We start from the raw sequence: 20,714 nt of genomic DNA, 5'->3' as shown, positions 1-20,714 counted from the left end.
TTGATCTGATTCTAACTGATAAATGGGTGTTACAAAGAATTCAGAAAACAAGTATAGGTCATATTACCTGGTCTGACCATGCTCCTGTTTTCTTGGAAATTCAAGAGACATATAATTATAAAGAATCAGGACTATGGAGGTTAAATTCATATTGGTTGAATCATGATCAATACTTTACATCTCTTAAAACGAATTTAGAGGAGTATTTTCAATTCAATGACACGAATGATACGTCCCATGTAACTCTTTGGATGGCACATAAGGCTTACATGAGGGGTATAGCAATGCAACTAAATGCACGTATTCGAAAGGAAAAAGCTCTTAAACAACTAAATTTATTGAACCAGCTATACCAATTGGAATATAGTAATAAATTAAATCCCTCTCGTACCATAAGTAAGCAGATTAAAGAGGTGCAGAATGAGCTTCAGGAATTATTTGCATACAAGCAAACTATTGTATATAATAAAATGAGGTTAAACTATTACTGCCAGGGAGATCAAGCAAAACAGAGAATCCCTTATCTAATTAATAAACAAAATGTTAAAGAACAAAATCCTAAAATAATTGCAGATATATTTGCAGAATACTACTCAGAATTATATAATCTTAAATCTGACATATCTACCCCTCAACCCTCTCAAGATATTATAGATAGTTTTTTTGCAAAACTCACATTTCCTAAGATAACTCCCGGACGGACTGTTTAATGAATACTATAAAAAATTTGATACTATTCTTGCCCCATATTTATCTAAAGCATTTAACCATGCCATCTTACAGAAACATTTCCCTAAAGAGTTTTTACAAGCCACTATAATCACTCTCCCTAAACCAGGAAAAGATCCTGATAGACCAACTAATTTTAGACCAATCTCTTTACTTAATTCGGACACAAAATTATTTGCAAAAATTCTAGCGACTAGATTAACTAATATACTCCCATTGTTGGTACATAAAGACCAGGTAGGATTTATCAAAGGGAGACAAGCTCCAGATGGAACCCGGAGATTGATAAATTTAATAGAAATATTGGGGGAAAAACCAGAACCTTCTCTGCTCCTGTCATTGGATGCAGAGAAGGCTTTTGATAGGGTACATTGGGGGTATTTGCGAAGTCTTTTGAAAGCATTTGGATTTCAGGAACAAATTTTTGATTCCATTATGGCTCTTTACTCAGATCTGAGATCTTTCAAATAACTAATGGGACGCGCCAGGGGTGCCCTCTCTCACCCTTAATTTCTGCCTTAGTAATGGAACCTTTGGCAATGGCGATTAGGGAGAATGTAGATATAACTGGGATAAAGGTGGGGGATACTTGTCATAAAATCAGTCTATTTGCCGATGACGTCTTATTATTGATTTCTAACCCGACAATTTCATTACTGGCTATACAACAAACAATAGAAAATTTTGCACTAATCTCGTATTATAAAATTAACGAAAGTAAATGTATGATACTAAATATGGGAGTAGATGATCAGACTACTGCTAAACCAATAAGAAAATTTTCATTCAAATGGAATAAAAAATCGATTTCTTATTTAGGGATCAAACTTACCTTCCCGATTTCAAATATAGTGGAGGAAAATTATAAAGAAATTTTTGCAACAGATAAAGACGGAAATTAAAGGATATAAAAACTTGGAACTGTCCTGGATAGCTAGAATTAACACAGCGAAAATGATGGTTTTGCCTAAGATTTTATATTTAATGAGAACAATCCCTTTGAAAATTAATACAGATATTCTTAGAAGTCTTCAGGGAATATTCCAAGAGATTATTTGGAATGATAAAATTCCCAGAGTTAATAAAACTCTTATGTATACAGCAATGGAACAAGGAGGGATGAGCGTTCCTAATTTGTTTAAATATATGGAAGCCTGCATTGCTGAAAATATAAAACTTTGTTGGGCAACAAATGACCATAAATTATGGATGACAATTGAAAATGTATTTATTCCTAATAATAATTTACAAAACCTGTTATGGGCATTAGCCCTAAATCCTGACTTCCAATTTTCTTCTCTAACAACAGCACGACACATGTGTCAAGTCTGGAAGAATATTGTCCAAAGGGAAGATTGGTGGAAAACATAAATAGACAGCTCGTAGTGAACACACAGTGTTACTGACCATATGTAACCAAGATGGTTAAGGAGTTTCTGGCATTCTAGCTGGTTTCATAAGAGAATGCAGTGCATGTACCGTATGTTACCAAACTATGGTACAGGTATGGAACCAGTTATCTAGAATGCTTGAGACCTAGGCCTTTCCAGATAATGGATCTTTCCGTAATTTGGATCTCCATACTTTAAGTCTACCAGTTACTTCAGTATACAAAGTTAATTTACTAGTTACTTCAGTATACAAAACGCAGCATTTCTAGACTTTAGTTTTCCTTTAAAGTGTCAATTGGAACTGAAGAAATCTGTGGCAAAGCCTAGCTTCTGAGACTGTAGACAGCAAATAGACAAAAGCATGTGTCAAAGTATGCCCATCCCCCCACAAGCAAAAATAAATATATCCTTTTTCTAGGGAATAGCTTACCCTCTTATTACAAGTATATTAACTTTATAAGCCTACCTCTTATATAAATTAATGAGGGAGTAGACCGTCCAGGTATTGTCATACACATTCTAGAACTGAGAGGTAACTTCAATATGCTCATATTTTACAAAGTGGTTACAATATATTTTATTGTTATGCCACAAAAGTGATTTCACTAAGCAATGATTATAACTGCATAAATACACCCTTAGGAATGGTTAATGAGTATATATTTTACAGATTATGGACCTTGATTATTATAATTATATTATTTCTATTAAAGGGGTGGCGTTAACTTTTAGTATGTTCCTTGCAACATACTGCAATGGGTCTTTGTAATTTGTTCATTTATAGTTTTTTAATTATTTGCTTTAATTTTCTAAATCTTTCTAGCTTTCAGATGGGGTTCAGTGACCCAGCAGACAGGAAACTACTGCTCTCTGTGGCTACAATTTTATTATTGTTACTTTTTATTACTTACCTTCTTATTCAGTCCTTCGCCAGTTCATATTCCAGTCTCTTATTCAAACCACTGCCTTGCTGGTAGGGTAAATAGGATCCTAGCCAGGGCCGTCATTAGAAATCACTGATCCCCGTACAACAAAATTTTCGGGGGCCCCCTGGGCCCTGCCCACACTGGCCCTACCCCAGATCCACTCCACATCACAGTTACAGTTAAAAGACAGTTAAAAGACCACACAGACATCAGCGCTAAAAAAGTAACCCCCCACACACAAGTTATAAAAAGCTATTGATGGTCAGGGCCCTCTTATAAGTTAAAAAAAACATTTTACACCTGGGCCCACCCATAAAAGTTTTTTTAAAAAGCATTGGCGCCAGGGCCCCCCTTACAAGTTAAAAAAATTTGGGTCCCCAAAGAATATTTAAAAAAAAAAACCCTTGGTTCCAGGGCCCCCCTTACAAGTTAAAAAATTGGGGCCCCCAAAAATATTTTTTAATAAAAAACATTGGTGCCAGGAAAATATTGTAATGATATGTAAACACTTCAGGATAAACATGGGAGATACCCATACAAAAAAGTTAGGGAAAGAAAATCAAAAGAAAAATAAATGACCATTTGACACTTTTAATTTTGAAGAGTGAATTACTAATCTTAAAGTGCTACAGATATTCAACTGTGTTATTTAGCAACAATTTTTAAAATTCCCAGCGCTATCTTTGACAGCAAGTTGGCAGCTCCTCAAGCAAGCAAATGCTGATCTTCTGTGCATTGTACATTGCCACACTGAATAATACACATAGGGGCAGATTTATCAAGGGTTGAAGTGAAAATTTGAATTAAAAAATTTGAATTTTCAAGTTTATTTTAGTGTAATTCAACTAGGAAATAGTTAAAATTCGATTTGAGTTTTTAAAAAAAAAATTGATTACGAAATTTATCACGAACTGGCCCTTTAAGAATTTGAATTCCAGTATTCACCACCTTAAAACTGCCGAATTGCTGTTTTAGCTTATGAGGGAATGTCCTGGAATCAATTTGTAGTTTTTACAAACTCCCATGAACTCGATATTCCACCCTTGATAAATTTGCCCCATAGGGTAAAGACGAACTAAAATCGAACCCAAGCATTGCTCCATATTAGAATACGTTGATGGCTGAGAATAACAAGATTCATCAATAAGTATTAAAAACAGTTCAAGATTTGTTTGTTCCTATTAACAAGAGTGACCCTCAGTTAAAAAATCAAGTGCCAAGCTAAAATTCACTAGAATCCTGACCTGCTGTGGCTGATCTTATAGACTAGAGATCTTGCTATACATTTACATTGGTTAACTAGTTCATAACTAATTCATTGACGCAATGTTATTCATTAATGTGCTGTGCTGTGTACTAAAGAAAGGTCTAAGGTGCAGCCATTCAGCAGTTGCTGAAATATATTATGCATAAAACCATGCTGGGACAAACTCACAGTATTATTATTTGCAAAGAAGTCAAGTATCACACCTCTGTGAATTTTCACCTCTTTGAAGAGTTACAATGTGCCATTGTGATTGGATTAGTGGAAGAGTTTATATGCCGAGAACTTCCCACACCAGTCAGTTGAACTGAAGAAGCTGCTCGGATGAGTAGTGAAACATCTTCAATGATTACTCAATGATTTACCTATACTAGATATACCATGACCTGAATGAATGAAAATCTTCATAGTCTTTCCTACCATTGATGTCAGACTAACCGGCCTATAGTTTTGAGGCTGAGGTTAGGCAATCCCAGAGCTAAGCTCGCTTAGTACCCTGGGATGAATACCATCTGGTTCCAAACTTTGTTTAGCTTAAAGGAAAATAATACTACCTGAACAATGCAGGTCTCTATAAAAATATATTGAATAAAACAGCTCATGTGTAAAACCCTGTTTCATGTAAATAAACCATTTTCAAAATAATATACTTTATAAGTAGTATGTGCCATTGGGTAATCCTTAATAGAAAATTGTAATTTTAAGAAATAAGGACCATCCCCTGGGATCCTAAGATTCACGTTGCACATAAACAAACCAAACAAACCATACATTATAGATCACATGAGCCAATTAACAGACAGAGTTCTGAATTTGCTTCCTCACTTCTTCCTGTTACAGTCAGAGCTGTAGTAGTTTTGGTCAGGTGATCTCTGAGGCAGCACAGAGACCATCCAGAAATGGTGGGTCAAGGCAAGAGATGTAAAAGGGCAATATTTACTTTATATATTCCAGTTTCGTAAGATTCTTTAATATGCCGTGCCGTGATATAAACTATTTGAAGCTTAAGTATTCATTTTGGGGGTATAGTTTTCCTTTAATATGTTCCAATTATTTGTAATTTCCTCATACGTGAACCATGCATCATTAGTTGTATTACTAGAATTGAGACCATCTTCTTTCCCAGGAATCCTTGTAGCTGGTCTGGAGTACAATTGGAACATTTACTCTTATTAAAATGTGCACATGTGCAGAAGCATTGGTCTGGGATCTCAGCACTTCTATGTAATGCAGGCTCAAAATGACCGTGGATTGTGGCAAATGTCAGAGGGACTGCTGTAAGATGCCATAAGACCAGTGGTCCCCAACCAATGGCTCGTGAGCAACATGTTGCTCCCCGACCCCTTGGATGTCCCTCCCGTGGCCTCAAAGCAGGTGCTTATTTTTTAAATCCTGGCTTGTAGGCAGGTTTTGGTTGCATAAAAACCAGGTGTACTATCAAAATGGGCCTCTTGTAGGCTATAGGGGCACCAAATGGCCAATCACAGCCCTTATTGGACAGAGACAGGAACATTATTCACGTTTGTGTTCCTCCCCAATTCCTTTTATATCTGAATGTTGCTCAAAGGTAAAAAAGATTGGGGACCCCTGCCATAGACAGTCAGTTTTTGGACCTGTGGAGGGCTGTTTGGGCCTCTTTGTACTTCAAATGCCAGAACCGAGTTTGAATCCCAGTCCAGACCAGACGCAACGGGATGTGTACCTAACAAATTTCCAATCATCTATTGAGTGCCGACGGGGCATGCATGTGCTGTAACAGAGGAGAGCATAGAGGGGAGGGAAAGGAGAGCGACAGAGGGGAGGGGAGGAAGAGGAGAGCGACAGAGGGGATGACAGGGAAGTAGGGGAGAGCAGTAGAGGGGAGGGCAGGGTAGAGTGGCAGAGGGGAGTGTAAGGGAGAGCAGCAGAGGGGAGTGTAAGGGAGAGCGGCAGAAGGGAGAACAGGGGGGAGAGAGGTAGAGAGTGACATAGGGGAGAGAACTCAGACTTGGGGTAGGCAGAGAACACCCTTTAACAGGTGCTTCTGCCTTCCTCTTAGTTCTGGCACCGAAGCTTTTAACTTTACTGTAGAAACAGTCAAAATGGGCTTCTTATAATAAAAAAGTAGTGTTTGCTTTATATTAGGTATCAATCTCTAGGGAACAGATATAGTGAGTAATAAGAGGGCCATGATACATAAACACACATTTACTGCAGTTGTGCAGAGAAAAAGTATTTGGATCTATAACCCTGGTAAATGGTAGCACACTATAAAAGTTCAGTAAAGCCATTAAGCCTGCCACCCATAAGATAACACCAGCACAACCCCCTTCCTTTAATTACAAAAAGTCTACAGGAAGGGTTAAATATTTTTGCTGCACATCAGATGTCAAAATGTAGTTTCCGACTTTAGGTCCGTTTGCTCTCACACAAAATGCCTTATATCTGCCTGAGGTAAATGTGCATGAGAGTGGTGCTCTCCCAGCAGTTCATCTGTGTGAGATATAAGGACATTGGCAGAGTCTAAATATAGCTGCACATGCAAAGGGAAAAGACAAGCTTGTGTCCCCAGCAGGGCGCAGGAAGGGGAGACGCTTTTGACCCTGCTTCCACAGTGTGTGGACCTGTTACGCGAGCCTTATGCAATGCAATGTAAACAGTCCACGCGCTTGTAGGCGAGAGAAGACATTTGCCAGCGAGCAGGGCGCCATCTGTATTTTAATTCACATTATACTCCGCAGAAATCAGATACAGAAGCAGTAAGGGGGGAGCGGAGGGGGGGCTGAAAAGAATGCGGCAACCTTGCCTGCCGAGGAGTTGCTTCTGGATTAACTACCGATCAGATTGGAAAGCGCACGCTCTCCCTTTCGCAGTCGAGGTGGATTAGCCTGACGGGTTCCCTTGATTTGTGCCTGGGCGCCTGGCATTTTTAAATGAGACCGAAACGGGTCCTGAAAGAGCAGCAGCAGGTCTATTCAGCGAGGGAAGAAGAGTGGATCTCTCATATTAAGATTTTATGATGAATCTGTGTCCAAATAAGGAAATATGCTGTTTATTACCTCAATCTGATGAGAGCTGATACAACCACTTCTTTTCTAATGAAACGCTGGGGGGAGCCTCGCGTTGGTAATCCTACTTCCACATTGCTGCTCTCGCTCTTCCAAATGTCAAGCAGAAGGGAAAGCAAAGAAGGTGACTTTAGCTTTGTAAGGATAAAGAACATACTGTGCTGATGGAATTTGCCTTTAATAAAACTAGACCTGCAGGAAGAATTCAGATTTTATATTAAAAAAAAACACTTTTGGAATAAAAGTATGATTTTTGTTAATGTAAGAATCCCAGTGTGAGAAATAATCTGTCACCATCTGAAGGGGCAACTCTGTGGGTTACTTTTTTGCCCACAGTTGCTTTTGCAGTGTCAGATGTGTGTTTGATGATTTCATTTGCTGGTGTCCCTGTTAGCTCACATATAGACTCCCCTCTTCTTTTTCCAGCAGCCTCACTGAGGCTCAGAGAGAAGGATAGTATCGTAGTGTAGCTGTGGCTCTCTGGCTGGGTACCACGTCTTGCTCGAACACTGGATGGTGATGAGAGCCAGTGCTCTGGGCAGCAAAATCCTGAGCACTGGGAGGTGTGGCATCCCCTTTCTCTTTCCACTTTTCACTGCTGGATGTTATACCTGATTGTTTCTGCTTTGATTTTCTTCCCATTTTACAAGGAAAAAAAGAAAATTCTTCCAGCTTTCAGCAACCCATTGCACAAATACACACATATATATTTTTTATTGTTGGATTTTCTTCGAGTGATGCCTGCCTTTTTCCTGAAGGTAAGCTTGCAATTATGCTTTTATACCTCTGACAACCAGTTGGCTGCGCATGCGGGGAAGTTTTAAATCTGTTCATTGTAAGCCTGTTGCTGATCACAATCAACCTGCTCTGCTTAGCAATGAGTTGCAAATACATTTTTTTTCTTACATTTTACATGAAACACAAAGTGCATGTAGCAAACAAGAAAAGCACCCCACAAACTAATACATGTTAATAAATATATGGATACAAAAATAAAATATGTGGGCGTGTTCCATGTGTTAACCTCTTTGTAACCCAGGGCCTATTTTAGGAACCAGCACCTGTCTGGTCATTTCTAGTTTAGTCTAGTAAGGAGTGATTTCTACAGTTGGAATTATAATTTACAGAAAATTTCGCCCACTTACCTCTTTTATTCTAATGATCAATAGGAGTTAACATGCCTTGGAAATATTGCAGACTTCCAGTATTTTTTACTTTAAAACAAGGAATCAAGTTTGGTGGAATGGTGTTTGATCCATAGTGCCAGATGTTTTGGTAGCGCCTTATATAGAATGGGGCCTTACCGTAGTACAGGGATGTATTAACCCTGTGCATGTTGGTATAGAATAGAAGCTTGAAACCATTTGTCTACCCGAAACAACATATAGACAAATGTTTTGCAGATAAAATAGCAATTGCAATAATAACAGTAATCCTTGTGTGGCAGGCTCTTTTGTCCTGTTACACTTGAAAATAAAAATACAGTGCTGCTTTTCAGTAGATCTGGTGAATGCATTTGTAGCTTTGTAGTTCAGTATGACAGAAATTACCATTGTAAATAATACCCATTCCCTATGTGCAGGAGTAGGCCCCCTCAGTTACAATGGCATCATGTGGAGAAGAGACAGAAGAATGGATGTCACTAAATTCACGTTTTACAATAGGTTTTCATTAGTTGAGTTGTAACATGGAAATGGTTTGATTCTGTAATATCACATCAGTATTCCAAAAATTAAGGGTATCACCAGTATTTATTTTATTGCATGTCAATGTGAACATCTAGGCTGCTCAATAGGACATCATCCATGTCCTTCTCCCCTAAGTTGGTACCTAACCAGTATTTTTGTTAGTTAGCTTGAGAACCCAGACAACCTGTGGTCTTCCAGCTGCTGTTGCTAATCCCTGTTGTAGTTCAAGAGCATCTGGAGGACCATAGGTTGTTCATTTTAGGTCTGTAGAGCCTACAAAAGCCTCCTCTCAATCGTACTACTTTGTATGTAGCATTAGCTTACTGTACAGATGTTGCTGAGTTGCATCTCCCACCATCATACTTGTAGTTTTGAAGCATCTGGAGAACCTCAGGATTGTCCATTCAAGGTCTACATAACAACAAACTGTCCCTTTTCTTTTAGTGTTCCTTGTGTATCGAATTAGCAGTTCAATCAAACACATGGGAAGACAGACTGAATATATCTGTACTGTGCATTAATTTTTGTCTCTTTAAGAAGAATAAATTCCCCCTCCCTCATCATTGCTTAAGCAGTTCCTTCTTTGTGACTTCATGTATAACAATCAATTGGGATTTGTGACGTCACCCAAACCCATCAGACTGGAATAATTACAACTCAGAGAGTTTTAAAAGTGTTCTCATTTGCAATAATTATCCGGAATCAAGTGGGAACATTTAACTGTTAATTTTTTCACTGCAGCAAGGGGCAGCAACCAATTTTGTCTCTTATCTTAGATGACAGAGATACGCTTTCTCTGTCTCTTGAGTCACGAGAAGTGTGACGGCTACTATATGTTTAATTTCTAGAACAATATTATAACCAGGAACTTAACATTCCTTAGTGATCATATCTTTTAGGGCAATAGCTATTTCTAATAAGGACAATTTGCACAATGCATTGCTGTAAGCTGGGTTCTACTTGTTGGCAATCTCTGATATAAATGAATTGTATGTGCTTCCGCAAATATGGATGTTTCAGTAGAAACATGGAACATCTGTTCCAGCACTTAATATTTATATAGAGACATAAAGACCTATAGAAATTGCCAACTGTTGCCTAAATGCTGCATAAACAACTGCATAAAAATAGCTAGCATATTACCACCTCTCCTTTGCTCCCTTGTCTGATTTATTATCTGTATTAGTTCTTCCCTTGTTTTGGAATTACATGCTAAAACATATATGCCAGATAACAGTGACCCCCCTTTATTCCATTCTCCCTTTGACTTTGCACATGCAATAGAGTGCATATGTCATGATGTGGTTCAGTGTTAGTTCAGTTATTTAATATGTGCAACTTTAAAACACACAACTGTAAACAATAATGTTTTTTAACACTGTATGACCCTCTGTAATTCACAGTTTTGACATAACTGTGTGTAAATAGACAATTAAATAAAGAGATATATATGAACATACCCATGCCAAAAGATATGCTAAACTAGTTTGACATATATAACAAAAAGTGCCAATAGAAGATAAATATTCTTATTTATATTTATAATACAAAAAGGTTGCACTCATTCCAGATATCATACTGACTTCACTTTAAAGAGTGTAGGAAACAGTATAGGAAAAGAGCATCCATTTTATACCTTGCAATTTGCAATGTCTGTTTTTCAGCTTTTCACAAAGTCCAAAGAAAGTAAAGATAGGATTTTATTGTTTTGCCTTTACATCCCCTTTAAGGGGATGTATAATAAAATCCCATCTTTACTTTCTTTAATGAAAAATAAATCTATCTCTAATATACTTTAATTAATACATGTGTACAGTTTTTATAAGAAACTGAACTGTATGCAGTGAAATTCCCCCTTCATTTTACTTGCTCTGACAGCTGCGGATAGGAAACTTCAGATGGTCCCTATCTGCTCTGCAGGGACACAACCATACTTTCCATTGGCAGGGGGTGCCCCCACATTACTTCCCAGAACCTGAGCAGCTTTGTTTGTTTCCCTGTAAAGCAGACGGCGACCTTGTAGGGATTTGTATCTGCAGACCCAGTGCAGTCTGCATATTCTGATTATTAGTCAGTCTTGCTGTATCACCTTCCATGGCAGATATTATTTGAATTGTTTTGTTTTGATAATTTATGATGATCCCTAAGCTTAACCTCCCAACAGCAGCCCAGACCACACTGAGCATGTGCATGGTCTTGGTCTTGTAAAGATGGTTTGACAAGATGATGACCCCTGCGGCCATTTTGAAAACATAAATCATTTGTTTAATTAGGCTTCTGGTGCAGTAAGTTCCGGTTTATGTTTAGTATACAAAATACAGCATTTTTAGCATTATCATGTGTATCATGTTATCATGTGTATAGGCCATTTACAGATATTTATTTTCTGCAATGCATTATTATAAAGCTAGATATTACAAACAGAAACATTTGCTACAGGCTTGTTCTGGTTCTTTCATGGAATTAAGTGTTGCAGTACAAAGTTCCCACTTGATGGGAATGAACAGAACATGAAGGACGAGGAGTGATCAGCCATTATAGCTTCTGCTTTTAATTTCTGATTTACACAGCCAATGAGAAAGCTCAGCAATACTGATAGCTATGAATGCTACTTTCTCTAATGCTGTAAAGCATGTTGTTGGGGTAACCGGCTACTGACGCCCGGGGTCACCTTCACAGCGCGTCCGTACGTCCACGGATCCGGGAGCTTGAGAGACACTAGCAGGCAGTGAGACTCATAACAAGTTCAGTTTATTGTTAGTATTACAACAACTTATATGAAACTCAAAGACAAAGAATATTCCAAAATATTGATGTGTTACATGCGTGTAATATAACCTTGGATATGCAGCTGCGAAAACATGTTTATGCTAAGTACTGCACGTACTCATATTGTGCAAGAATATAGCGTAACAGAAAGACAAGATGTCTGGGTCAGCAAAAACTAAGAACAGTTGCAGGCCATAACACAGGATAGAACAAGAGACAAGAAAAGTAACCCTTCACATGTAATACAGGTATGGGATCTATTATCTACTATCCAGAAACCAATTATACAGAAAGCTCCAAATTACGGAAAGGCCATCTCCCGAAGGGACAAATTTACTAAAAGGCAAAGTGACAAACGCGTGCGAAAATTCACGTCATTTCGGTACTTCGCCGATTTACTAACGGTCGCTGTCGTAAATTCGCTAGCGAAGGAGATTGACGATAGAGCGGTACTCTGGCAAATGGACATAACTATGCAAATTCACTAAGATGCAGATGTTACTGAACATTACCTCTTGCACCACCTCTTGAACTGCAATAGAGTAGATAGGAGTTCTTTAAAAAATAGTTGAAAATTTTTCTAAGTCCCAAAAAATGCTAGCTTCTTTTCCTTTTTCAGGGTGATAGGCTGAAAAGTAAATTTTTTGGGGGTAACCAGCTTCCCCCCTGCATTTCCTAACATATGGCACATAAACTATACACTGGGCTCATGTGTAGGGCAATATAACAACATAATTTTATTTTATTAAGGTTTCCCGGGCTTGTGTAGTGTAATGTATTTGCTGCAGCTACGTCCATTGAACTTTAACTTCCCGCCATTTGCAAATTAGCCAACTCTGGCACAACTTCGCCAGCGTTCGGCGCACTGGACGCAACTTCGGATTTTAGTGAATTAGCGTTGTCCTGGCGAATCTGCACCTGGCGAAGTGTTGCGCTGTGAGCGAAGTGGTCGCTGGCGAAGTTTCGGAGGTTAGTGAATTTGCCCCACAGTCTCCATTTTAATCAAATAATTAAAAATTTGAAAATATAATTCCTTTTTTATCTGATAATAAAACAGTACCTTGTCCTTGATTTTAACTAAGCTATAATTAATACTTAATAGAGACAAACCAATTCTATTGGGTTTATTTAATGTTTAAATATTTTTTTTAGTAGACAAAGTATGGAGATCCAAATTACAGAAACATCTCTTATCTAGCTAATATGTCCCATACCTGTAGTACTGTTTTTCTTATTTCTTTTCTTAGTTATATCACTGCCTAGTGATATAATGTTGATATCATCTCATACTGTATTTGTTTTGTGTCTTGAAGTGACAATAAAGCGATTTTGCTTATTTGGATCGGGTTGTTTAGACACATGTGTATGTGCCTTTTTTAGGGATGTATTCAATGCAGACTGGTTATAGCCTCTGTGTGCAAAACAATTAAATGTTTCTTGTAATTGCATTTCACATACGTCGTTATCAGAGTTGTTGCTTATTGTGCACAAGAACTGTGAAAAGGGGACTGCTTTTTTGGAGCTAGGTGGGTGAAAGCTTGTAGAATAGAGCAAGTTATTCCTATTTGTAGGTTTTCTATATAGTTTATATCCCAACTTATTTGCTTCCCTATAAATCTCCACGTCCAACAATTGAATTTTTTGTTTGTCATATGTTACTGTAAATCTAACTGTAGAGTTCAAATTATTCAAACTCTCTGCCATATTTAGCAAATCCACCTTCTCACCATCCCACACTATCAACACATCATCGATATACCGTAAGTATAGAAAAAGGGAGTCTTTAAAATAGATGTAATATTTTGTTGTTCATAATGACTTGAGCCATAAAACAATTTGCATAGGCGGGTGCCATGGGTGCTCCCATCGACGTGCCTTCCCTTTGTACAAAAAATTGTTTTTTAAATCGGAAATAGTTACACTTCATCTCCAAAAGTTGACAAATAAATTCTATTGGTGGACCATCATACCTATCAGAATTTTGTAATACCCAATGTACTGATTCAATACCTTACCGATGGGGAATAATGGTATAACGACTACATACAGGTACATGTATGCTTGCCAAAATGATTAGTCCTGTAGAATTTCCAGTAAATGCAGGGTATCTTTTAGATAAAAAGGTAATAATTGCACTGTGTCTTGCAAATAGTGATCTAAATATAATCCAATGTGATGCAGCAAACCTCCCCTGGAGGAGACGATGGGTCTACCAGGAGGATTGCTTGCATCCTTATGGATTTTAGGAAGACAATATAACATAGGGCAAATTGGAAACTTCTGTGTAAAATACTGTTTTTCATTTTTAGTAATCCAACCTTTTTCAAGGACTCCCTTTAGGGTACTTTCAAGTTCATGTTTATATTTATTCACTGGGTCCCCTTTTAATTTTGTGTAAACTGTTTCCACATTTAACTGTTACGATAAACTTCATTACGATAATCAATGTAGTCCATTACAACAATGCCTCCCCCCTTATCTGCTGGTCTGATTATGAGTGTCATCATTTCTCAGCGAGTGTATAGATTGTCTCTCTTCAGGTGTTAAATTCGGGTGTACTTTAAATGTAGAGTCCGGGAGTGCACTCACTTCATGATTTACAGTTTGTAGGAATACTTTAATGTTAGTGTTATTTGACACGGGGTCATAAGTGCTCTTACTTTTCCATTTAGATGCAGGGGTGGAAAAATCTTGGCCATCATTGTCCCCTTTTTTTATCATCTAATAGTCTCAACTTTCTGCCCAATTTAAAACATTCCACTTGCCAATTAAAATTATTGAATGGTACAGTGGGAACAAAGGAAGTACCTTTACTAAGAAGGGAAGTCTCAGCTGGCGTTAGTGTATGATGAGATAGGTTATAGATGGGGTTCATTGTGGGAACCAAGGGGGACGTCCACGGCCGCCTCTTCCCCTGCAGAACCTGCTTTTTCCACCTCTGCTTATGCTCCGGGTGCTCATAGGTGTTATTATATCTGTTGGTCCTCGGTCGGTGTGTAGAGAATCCACTTGAGAATGGGCCGAGCATTGATTCCCTTCAGTGTTGCATCTTCCTGATCGCTGGCTGCTTTGCGTTCCACTTGCGCTTCCTGTATTGCGTTCCACTGACATCCCTTCCTCTTCTCCCGAGTCTCCAGAGCTATCCACTGTACTGAGTGTTCTACCGCGCTGTCTGCACTGTCTTGGGATGCCTCCACGCCAACCACCAGTAGCTCCACCGCCTCCAAGCCAGCGGTATACACGGTGCTGCTGGTAGTCGTCCTCCACTTTACGCAGCTTTTCTCTTTTGAAATGAAGTAGGTCAGATTTAAAGCTTTCAACATTGCTTTTCAATTTTTGATGAAGCTCCAAAAAGGATGTGTCATTCAATAGTGTTTGTTTCTAAAGATGCCTCTTGGGATTTTTTTGGACCTAAAGTAATCTGAGTCCGTGTACTGTAGGTCCAAATCCACTTCCCTCTTTTTTAAATGTAACAATTTGTTATAAATGTCTTTGGGTTGTCTATGGCCAGTTTCATCGGTGTGTGTATTATGCAGGCCTGGATTTGCGGCAAGGCCGCATAGTTCCGGGCCTAGGGCGGCAAAAAATAGGGGCGGCTTTAAGTTCTCTGTAGAGCACAGACCCGGGTCTCAGCAAGGAAATGCTGACGCTTTATCACAAGTCTACTGCTTGTTGGCCAAAAGTGCTCTACCCCATAGGTCTGAAACCATCTCATAACCCTTGCATTATTCCCTTTATTTCTAGACATCCATCTTAAGGGAGAATGGTCAGAAATCAATTTAAACTGTCTACCCAACAAATAATACCTCAAGGAGTCCAAAGCCCATTTTACGGCTAGACACTCCCTTTCTACTATGGAGTAGTTTTTTTCTGCTGGAGTTAACTTTCTGCTAAGATAAACTTCAGGGTGCTCCTCTGAATTAACTGCCTGTGATAGGACTGCTCCTAGCCCAACATCAGAGGCATCTGCCTGTACCAGAAACTCTTTATTGAAGTCTGGTGTAATTAACACTGGCCTTTTGCATAATATTTCTTTTAACCTTTGAAAGGATTTTTCTGCTTCCTCTGTCCACTTGACCATGGCAGACTTTTTTTCCTTTTGTAAGGTCTGAAAGTGGGGCGGCTATAGTAGCAAAGTTGGGCACAAATCTTCTGTAATAACCTGCAATCCCCGGAATGGCTCTAACTTGTTGTTTTGAAATAGGCTGTGGCCAGGTTTTAATTGCCTCAATCTTATCTATTTGGGGTTTTATAACTCCCTGTCCTATATTATACCCCAGGTACCGGGCTTTTTCCATGCCTATTGTGCACTTTTTTGGATTGGCTGTTAACCCAGCTTCCTGTATGGAATTTAGAACAGCCTGTACCTTTGAAAGATGGGGAATCCAGTTTCTGCTAAAAATCACTACATCATCTAAATATGCTGAGGCAAACTTACTATGTGGCTTCAGTATACGGTCCATCATGCAAACCAAAAAGCAGGACAGTGTACTGAAAATGGCCTTCTGGGGTAGAAAAAGAGAAAAAGCCGTCTTTTCCTTTGCCCTGTCTGTCAAGGGTACCTGCCAATAGCCTTTGGTAAAGTCAAGAGTAGAGATGTATCTAGCTTGGCCCAACCTTTCAATCTACCCTTGGCATGGGGTAAGCATCAAATTTGGAGATCTCATTTAACTTTCTGAAATCAGGGCTGACTTAGGTAGAGGGCCAACTAGATCCATGGAAATCGGCTCAAAAGGAACCTCAATAATAGGAAGTGGTATTAGTGGGCTCCGAAAATGTGGTTGGGGCGCATTCATTCGACACTCGGGACAAGACTCACAAAACTCTTCAACAGCTTTATATATCCCTGGCCAAAAGAATCTTTGCATGATTCTCTCTTTAGTTTTTCTTACCCCTAGCTGTCCCCCCAAAATGTGCGAATGAGCCAGGTCTAACACCAATCTTACATAGGGCTGAGGTACCACCAATTGTTCTAGCACCTCCTCCTGTACCATATCTACTCTGTACAGTAAATCATTTTGCACCATAAAGTGAGGATACACTATGTTGGTCTCTGGCTCCTGAGGCACCCCATTTATTACCTTAACACTTCTCCAGGCATTAACTAAATTGGGGTCCTTTATCTGGGCACTTCCAAAGTTGTCCCTTGAGACTGGCAAATCAGGCAACTCTGTTTCAGGAGGGGGTTCCTCTGGGTCCCCAGCCATGACCTCTTAGGGGAAAGGATCAAGGAAACTTGTAAAGGGTGCTACCGGGTCATCTGTTACCAGATTCTCCTCTGGGATAGGGCCATTACCAAAATTTCCCTCCAACGTGTTTATGGAGGTAACAACCTGTGTTTTACCCCACAATTCCCAAAACATAGGAAAATCACATGCAATAATGGCACTGTGTAACAGGTTTTTAACCACACCCACTACATGCTTTACAGTGCCACAAGGAGTCTCAAAAGTTAGTGTAGCCGTAGGATAATCTTTAGTGTCACCATGTATACAGATAACTCCCATCTGCCTTGGCTGGGGTGACCAAACTTCCTGAGTCTAATAGAGCCCTCAGTGGATTTTGATAGAACACATTTGTCTGTCTATCTCACATTCCAAGTGGGCTGTGCACACAGGGCTTGCAAACATCGACATGCGTCTGACTAGTTCACACTCCATTGGCTCATGAAGTAAAGGACACTCAGCAGCCATACGTCCTAGTCCTTGGCACTGCCAACACACAGTTTGTGCCCTGTCTCTGGAAAAAGTACTACTTTTAGGGCTAGGTGCCCTTTTGGGCCTGACTTGTACAGGAGTCTTTTCCCTTTCCTTAGGAGCCTGCGCCACCCGTTGCCCAAAAGGAACAGTGTTACCGGAGTCTGTGGTTTTGCCGAACTTAGAGAGTACCCTCTTAGAATACAGCTCCTGGGTATACTCCTCTGTAGTGGTATAGCGTTCCACAATGGAAATAAGCTCATCCACATCTTTGGGATCTGTACATCCAATGCAATGCTGTAGTTTTAGCGGCAGGGCTCTGATAAAATGATCACAGACAACTCTCTCCACGATCTGACTGGAAGTAAGGGCTGTAACCACTTGTTGGTAAGATGGAACAGATCAAACATTTGGGATATCACCGGTATGGTAGGGTTATACTCCCAGACATGGACCCTCCTGGCTCGGACAGCCAGGGTAACACCCATCCTGGCCAGGATTTCCCCTTTCAGCTTGGCATACACTTTGGCATCCTGCCAGCTAAGATCATAATATGCCTTTTGGGGTTCACCTGTTAGAAAAGGAGCCAGTACTTCAGCCCACTGATCCTCAGGGAGCTTCTCTCTCTCTGCGACCCTTTCAAAGATGGTCAGGTAAGCTTCAACATCATCATCAAGTGTAAGCTTTTGCAGGGAGGACTGGATCAACTTTCGCAACTTGGAAACTGACCCCACTTGTCTCTCTGCTGCAGTTGGTTTGCCTGCTGCTGGTTAGCATTTGCCAGTACTAGCTGCTTTACTAGTTCCTCCATAATTGCTGAGAAATTCCCTTTAAGAGTACTGTCTATTTAAGAATCTTGCCCGCATCCAAACACCATATGTGGGGATTTGCTCAATTGGTGGCTGCAGTGCTTGCATAACATGAAGTGAACAGCAAGTGGAGTTTGTAAACAGGACCGGGCCTGCTCGTTTATACAGTTCAAGTGTAAAATGAAAACAGCTTACTTCATCATGGCATAAATCCAAACAGTCAGGAACTTTCAATGCCTCCTTACAAGCCCCAGTACCTCTCCCAATGAGTGTGGCTGGCTTGGTTTTAGGGAGCCTGATCTCTCCTCTCAGTGGTTCCCCCTTCTCACTGTTCTGAGTTGTAACACTCCTTTTACTATTCAGTCAGCTGAACATGCTCCTGGCACAAAATCCGTAATGGACCTAGGAATGGAAGCTTCATCCCACCCAATGCTCTACAAAGCCTACGGACTCCAGGACCCAGACCAGAAATTCAAAACAACTCGGAGAAAACCCATAAGCTGGTTTTCTCCCTATATCTATTCCCTGGAGCCCCTCACCATGTATAGCTAATAAACCTAGATGAAATATAGACACCATTTATTACTTTTCCAGCTGGTGTCTCACAATATATATAAATGTAGGATAAGGAGACGCACTCCTGGGAATTTTGCAAAATCACACTGTTTATTCCATGTTTGTTAAAGAATCAACGTTTCGGCTCACATCTAGAGCCTTTGTCAAGATTAAAAATGCATTAAACATGTCACACTTAAAAAGACTTCCATAGGCGTAACCCTCCATACTCGTCAGAATCATGCCTCCCATTTAACCTCATACAGTGAACAAGTAACTTATTTGTAAAAATATAGTAAATGGTTACACAATAAATATAGTAGCAACAAACTAATATAATCAGTATATTCGGTCAATGAACAAATCATGAACGGCACAGTCTATGTTCAACAACATTTATCTCAAGTTCAAAAAGCAGTTAAAGAAACATTGTTCATTGAGTCCCTTCAGAGACATTGTATCAAGTCGCCTAATCCAATATGTTTCATGTTGTAACAACATCTGGGACCTATCTCCCCTCTCCTAGGCTCCGGGACATGATCAATTCCAATGTATTTAAAAGTGGGTTGCCTGTGTCCCTTTTCAAGATAATGTTTAGCCACAGGTTTCACTGACTTCCTATCTCTGAACGCTGTGCTAATGGCTGATCTGTATCCATCCGTATTCTTAAAGGGACATGACCAGGGGCAGCTGGGAAATTGACAAAATGTCTAGCCCCATGTCAGATTTCAAAATTGAATATAAAAAAATCTGTTTGCTCTTTTGAGAAATGGATTTCAGTGCAGAATTCTGCTGGAGTAGCACTACTAACTGATGCGTTTTGAAAAAAAACATGTTTTCCGATGACAGGATCCCTTTAAAGTTAAATCAGTTTTGCCTATATAGGCCAAACTGCAAGGACAAGTAATCATAAACATGTGTAGTGGTACATGTGATCCGGTGTTTAATTTTAATTCTTTGACCCGTATGGAGATGGTAAAAAGCTTCCCCTGGTGACATATGTCTGCAGGAAATACAATTAGTAGTGAAACACCCCGGTTTACCAGATTTCAACCACATGGGCTGTTCTGGTAACACCTCACCGGGTCAGTTAACACCAACAAATCCCGCAAATTTTGTCCCCTGGTATATGCCATCATAGATGGATTAGGGCAAAGTATGGCCAAATCTTTATCAGCCCTAATAATGGACCAATTGTCCTTAACCATACGACTCACTTGATTGGATGCAGTGTTATATTTAGTGACAAAAGTCCAGTGGCTACTGTTGGACTTCTCACAAGGAATACTTGTTCTCTCATGAGCCAAAGACAAGGGTTGTATAGCCCTTATTTCTGAATCTTTCTCACATCTCTTTAAGCTGCACGTCACATTTTTTCATTACTAGAATTATTACGCAAAACCCGACAATACTGGGACACAGGTAAGGATCTCTTAAGCGTACTAGGATGGCAACTCGAGCTGTAAAGTAAAGTGTTCCTATCCCTAGACTTACAGTATGGAGAATATTGCAATGTGTCTTTTTCGCGCCACACCTCCACATCCAAAAATTTTATATAAATTGTGACTTAGGGACAACCCAACTGCCTCAATACCTTCACTGTGAGGAATACTAATTGTGGCTAAGCAGATAGTTTAATCAATAGGTAATTTAATATGCTGAATGCACTCTAGAAAATGGGGTGTATCCCTTAAATAAGAATCTGTAGCTTGAACAACCGGCTGTAACAACCTATCTATATACATGCCCAAAGGATGTAATAGGCTATCAATAGCCGATACAATGGGCCTCCCCGGAAGATATAGGCCCTTATGCACCTTCGGGAGAGTGTGCAATATAG

At 39.5% G+C, this 20,714-nt stretch overlaps 1 protein-coding gene across 1 annotated transcript in view; it reads left to right on the top strand.

The window, feature by feature from the left end:
- Nucleotides 1–5,929: 5,929 nt before the first annotated feature.
- Nucleotides 5,930–20,714, top strand: part of LOC108709434 (potassium voltage-gated channel subfamily D member 3) — a 584,836-nt gene continuing 570,051 nt past the window's right edge. Inside the window, exon 1 of the mRNA XM_018249242.2 lies at nucleotides 5,930–8,115. The gene's annotated coding sequence lies outside the window, so the exon portion shown is untranslated. The remainder of the gene's footprint in view (nucleotides 8,116–20,714) is intronic.

Source organism: Xenopus laevis, chromosome 2S, assembly GCF_017654675.1.
Source record: "Xenopus laevis strain J_2021 chromosome 2S, Xenopus_laevis_v10.1, whole genome shotgun sequence".
NCBI lineage: Eukaryota > Metazoa > Chordata > Amphibia > Anura > Pipidae > Xenopus > Xenopus laevis.
Note: the sequence above shows the minus strand (reverse complement) of the source record. Positions and strands in the feature narration are given on the sequence as shown.